Genomic DNA, 6,025 nt, shown 5'->3' on the forward strand with positions numbered 1-6,025 from the left:
ATTGGCAATCATGTATACCTGTGAAATGCCTTGACAAACATGCCCATGGCATCAGTACACTTCTAACTAAAGCATACAGATAAAAGTGTAAAAGCCTTTGCTTCAGACTTTTCATAATTACATTCCAGCATATAGAGATGTAGCTGACAAAATGCAAGCATACCTTCTAAGGTTCAGCAATCCTCTATGCAGATATATCTCAAAGAAATAGCATATGTTCAGTCTTCTCCACATAAACAAGTCTCCTCACCATCAGTTTGCCTATCTACATGGTTGCCTTTTTATGTGGTATAGATTCAGGGCTGTTAGCACGGTGAATATGCAAATGAGGTGTGGCCTGATTAGAATTGCTGAATCCCAAATACTTGGATCCGTGTAGGAGATGTAAACATAGTGCAAGAACATAGTGCAAGCAGTCCCTCAGTGTTTGTTTTTAATGGACTGCAACACAACAGCATTGCAGAAAGCCTTACATCCACTGGATGTGTCAGGTTAGATCTACAAAGTGTTGGCTGTAAGGCTGGAAATGTAAGTAAGCAGCACACAGTTCACAGGTTGTGTTTAGTAACATCCAACCTGCCCTTCATTTATTGTCAACTGCATATGATGTTATTTCCAGTTAATATCCTTATACCTTTTAAGGCCAATGATATACAACAGCTTACACACTGCATGTCTCAGCTTACTGGTCAGATAACTGAAGAATGACCAACAAACACAAAGAAGTAACACAGAGCTGTATATTTGCAAGCAATAATCTTAACAAGTTGTGTGATCAGTAAGTGGACTACATCTAAATATAATAAATGTACAAATAACAGTTGTATGGTTTCACATTACTGTAGATGATGTTGCAGTTGGTTGTGTGCAGAATTAATTAATTCCCTTGCTGCAAATCTGTTTGTGTGCAAAGAAGGATAACGCACCCATCCTGTGTTCTAAAGGTTCACTGGAGTGAGAGCTCAAATCCAGATCTCTGTAGACATATGTGAACTATAATTTTCTAGTGTGTATGTCATAGACTAATTTTCATCATTTCAACTACTTGTCCCATTTTGTCTTTTTTCCGTCTTGGTTTTTAATTTTTTTTTTGTGCCAGTGTTTGTATGATGCGGTGCTTAGCAAGTCACTGGAAGGGAAAAAATGAATGGGAGGTTTGGCTGGGCTTCTCTCATTTGCTTGAAGTATGTCAGTGCACAAACTGGACAACTGCACCACTCAGGTAGCAGACAGGACCCAGGCAGCCAAAAATAGAAACCGGATATATTCAATTAATTCTATTGGGCACAGCGCAAACCCACTAAGCTCATTGCATGTCGGTTAACAGAGAGACCTTAACAATGATTAGTAAATTAGAGAATATCATGTAACTAGTCCTGTGGCAACAAGTGTAAGTGTAGGGCAGGAGTAGAGATGGCCTTTTTATTATTGCTGTGACACTGCAGTTTATAGCAATGAACTGAAACACAGACAACTGTTATTTCAACTTTCTTGTGGAAACAGATGTAAGCGTAGGACTGTCATACACATGGTCCAGGGTTCTAATACAGGATATTCCATACAATTTTACTGTTGTTCAGTTAAAAGTTGTTCAGTTCTCATTATATTCACTCTCACTTATAACACTTTAGACAGTGGAGCTGATATGTATGAGGGATGAGACACTATTATTTTGTTATCAGATGTCAAGGCCAAGTGTCAGATTAACCTTCCAATTGCAATTATTTCATTCCTCACTGCTTGGCACTGCTGCTCACAGCTTATCATGCTCATCCATGCCATAGTTGCTTGGGTGTGCATACTCAAGTAAAGTGGTATTGGTGGGAAAGCATCAGTCTCCATTGCTCTAGGTCTGCTGGTAGACATGGCTGGGATTAGTGGGGAAGGTGCCAGGTTTAGGGCACAGAGGTGGGGTGTTCAGGATATTTACTGGACTTCTAGTAAAGCACTACAGCCAAAGGCTTCTGCAAGGGGACTAGGGGACTATTCTGGCTCCAAGTACAGGTCTGAGGCATGAAATAGTTTAGCCTAGGCTGTATCCAGTGCCACTGGTATCCCGTGCACTGGAGAACAATGTAGACATAATTTTAATGACCTACAAAGGAGGAAGAGGGATACCCTCGACTGTTAGTTGGAGAAATTTAGGACTGTAGACATCCCACAAGTGTGTGAGCATCAACTAAAGACAGTACTTGTAGGACTTAGAAAACTGAATGTAGGCAAGAGTGATATGCATAATGATCTTCTGTTCTGTTTTCTCCCCAGCTGCCAGAAACCTTTTGTGCCCATCACTGTCCCTTGTTTTTGGTGTTCTTTGTCTTGTCTGTCTGTAAATGCTTCCTCATCTACACAACTTAGCTGACTCAGACATACCTACATCCCTTCCCCAACATTCCTCTCTCCCTCAAACAAAAAATAAATTGGCATCTGTCCCACAAAAAAAAAAAAAAACATACATCGCTCTCCATTTTGCACATGTCATTTTGATGCACTTAATTTGCTCCAGTTGGCTATACAACATGATTGTGTTGTGGCCACCCCTCTTTTTGGAGGTTACAGTTCAAATTCAGTTAATACTCCGGTACATATTTTCAGTTTACACTGCTAAAGAAATGGATAGTTATGCTTCTTTCCTACCTCCTCTTGCACATTACTGTATTGCTTTCCTTGTTTGCTCCCCATTTTACCACTTTCCTATCTACCCCATTTTCACCACTTTAATCTGGTCAAAAAATAGAATCACATACAACACACATAAGTAGTAGAAAAGGCAATAGATCCCTTCACTTTACAGGCTCCATGTCTGCATGGAGGGTGTATCATGCACCAATGTGCAGCATCAGTGAGCGGCAGCAAACTGCTGCAGTTACCTCTGCACAATGCCGCTTAACCTCGCTGCACTATGCCAGCACACAACTACACATGTACTATAAAGAATTCATGTTACTGAATTATTAATGTTTATTGAAAAGTATTTAAAGTATTAGATACAGCTGGATTGAAAAAGACATGTATCAATGTATTAACACATGCTGCCACAGAGTCAGTTAAGCCATACATTACTAGATAGATAACCAGTGTCAAATTTGGGGACTGCACCTCCACCACTATACCACTTACTAGAGGAATATCACATGTATCTCTGTGGGATCAGTACGAATCCCTGAATGGCAACATCACCAAAACAGATACGGCCGGGCATACTTGCGCAAAAGTGCTTTTCACCGAAGAAGCACTTTCGCGTAAGTATGCCTGTTGTGGAGATCGCACTACAGTGGGGTAAGAATATTAAAGTGAGGGGGTGTGGAAGGTGCAGGGGGACTTGCCTCCCTGCAAAAACGTAAATGTAGTGTATTTTTTAACACACTTTAACGAACGCTTTTTCAGTGAAAGTGTTTGCGTTAAAGTGTGTTCAGTGATTGTGAATTTGGACTATTGAACTTTCGTTCAATAGTGCTGGAGCCATCTCTGCTGGGCCCTCAACTGTTTGGAAACTATTTCTCTAAAGTCCAGGCAAAGGTAGATGGCCTGTGGCTTACCAAGTTTTCAGATGACTGTCAACTGGATGCAGTCATATAGAGTCCCCCAACTATGTTAACATATTACAGAAGAGGCTGAGACAGACAAATGATTGGAGCCAAATGCATGGACTAATCTTTAAAGCAAACAATGCCTTACTGTCCCCTTTGGCAATGAAGTACGCCTGCTAATTATCATATACACCGTACCCTTCTAAGCTCAAACACAATGCTGTGAGATTTGGGAAAACATGTTGATAGCAATGTACACTTTAATCACTGTGTGTCCATAGTGGTGAGACATATTCTGCTTTGCATATCTCATACATATGCACATCACATCAAGGACCAGGGAGGTCATAGCTCTGCCGTATTCAGCCTTTATCAGACCACTAATTAAGTATAATGCTCCCTTCTGTCTGTACCTCACCAACACCTGCAACAATTGGAGAAAACACAGAAGTTTGTGCCTGGGAGAAACCAGGGCCTCCAAAAAATGACATAGATAGAAAGACTGATAGACCTGTCACTGTACTCAGTATCATGCAGGCTGCTGATAGATGACCTATGCCTGGCCTACAGAGCAGTCTCAGACCCTCCCCTACTGAAAATGCTGGACATCTGTAAATCAAATGGGACAAGAATAACTTGCTTCAGGGTTCTCAACCTAGTCTGTGTCATAAACAGAACATGCTGGAGAGACAAATATATCCCCAGCGATTGACACTACTCTGTAACAGGCTGCCACTGCATGTGAAGCAGTGTTCCTCATTCACCCTGTTCAAGTGCAACCCTGACAACTGGATGGGTGATTGTAAAGTCATCCCTGGGGTGGCACCTATGTCCCTCATGGACAGGGCCAGTTGGTGCTCCTCACAAAATTGCTCTGCTAACAATGACCATCGAATGCTGCTCAATAAGGGTACTTAAGTTTTTACACAGCTAGGCTTGTAAACACCCTAGGACCATTACACTAGTAACCTCCTATGAACCTATGAAGCTGCAAATCTATGCAGGCCTCCCAACATCTGCTCTCCCACATGGCCTGCTCATGTCATCCAGTATTAGTTGACCTGCAAAAGTCAGACTTGTGCCGTGGCATTTGTATACAGTATTGAGTTCTGTAGTCTGTGTACTCTCACTGCAGTCAAGAGTCAGTGTGTGTGTGTGTGTGTGTGTGTGTGTGTGTGTGTGTGTGTGTGTGCACTTTTGCTTGACATTACAGAGAGCATTTTACACCAGCATGTGGGACACTGTTATTACCATATTCTCCTTAAAAGACACTGCTGATTTCATCAGCTTGAAACTGCTGTCTGAAACATTCCAAGTCCAACTTGAGCTGTGGCTCTTGCCATAAATACAGAGGTCTGTAGCATGTGTACTTATGTAGGGGTTCTATTCTCATTGCAGACAACTGTGTGTGTTTGCCCTCTTGCTTGACATTAAACAGAGCCTTTTACACCAGCCTGTGGGACACTGTTATTACCATATTCTCCTCAACAGGCACTGCTGATGTCATCAGCTGTATCGGATTTGTGGATGTGCACTATCCCACCAGGGCAGGGGCAAAAAATGGCCCGGAGGACCAAGCAGAAGTCACCTCATCTTATATGATACAGATTACAGTGACATGGCTTTCAGTCTATCCACACGCATCATGGCATGGTTTGTAGGCCCTGCGTTTTCTGGATGAGACAGCCCTGAGGTCTGTCCAGTTGCTGCATGTGTCTGGTGAGGCACATGCAAAAGAGTGCATCATATTCTATTAGTGTTCTGATGAGGTTTGAGTACAGTGCTGTCATACAGTCCTAAGATCTGAATATGATGGCGTGATGTATGATGTGCACAACATAGGCTTTCAATGCCAGTGTGGACACTTGCTGGTCAAAGTTCAGATTTCTATCCACATGTGCTTCCAATGCCTGCATCACTGGGTTTCAGCACAGCAGGACTGTTGTCAATGTAATTAACATGGACTTCAACTTTTCAAAAGGACAACATAAAGACACATTTCTGCATTTATTTGTAGAGCATGTGGATTTCTCACCAATCATTTGTGTTTGGTCCTCCTGTAATACGGTATCTTGGAAACTACAGTATTTTTCTTCTGCCATTAGGCTTAGTTGCTTGTATTTTGTTTTCTGCTCACTATTTTTGAGTTTGTGTTAGGCTGCCGAAAATGCCATGGTGTTGCCTTGCTTCCACGTGTTGGTTTTTGTATTCCAGTTAGTCACTTTCCCCCTACCTATAGTATTTTACTGTTCCTAGTGTTGTCTGTGTTTCTTTTTAGTTGTGTATCCCCTATCTACAGTAAGTAATTGTTCCTGATTTAGTCTTATTATCCTGCCCCAGCTAGCGACCATCAGAGTAATACTTTAGCCTTGTTTTTCTTTCTATTTTCTCCTATTTCTAGCATTGTTGTTGTCTTTCCTTACTCTTGTTTTTGCACTAGGAGGCCAGGAAACTTTCTGCATTATTCCCTGTTCTGCTTACTGACTCAGTCACTG

Source organism: Protopterus annectens, chromosome 4.part1 (assembly GCF_019279795.1).
Source record: "Protopterus annectens isolate FY-2018-M chromosome 4.part1, PAN1.0, whole genome shotgun sequence".
In the NCBI taxonomy this organism is placed as follows: Eukaryota; Metazoa; Chordata; order Ceratodontiformes; family Protopteridae; genus Protopterus; species Protopterus annectens.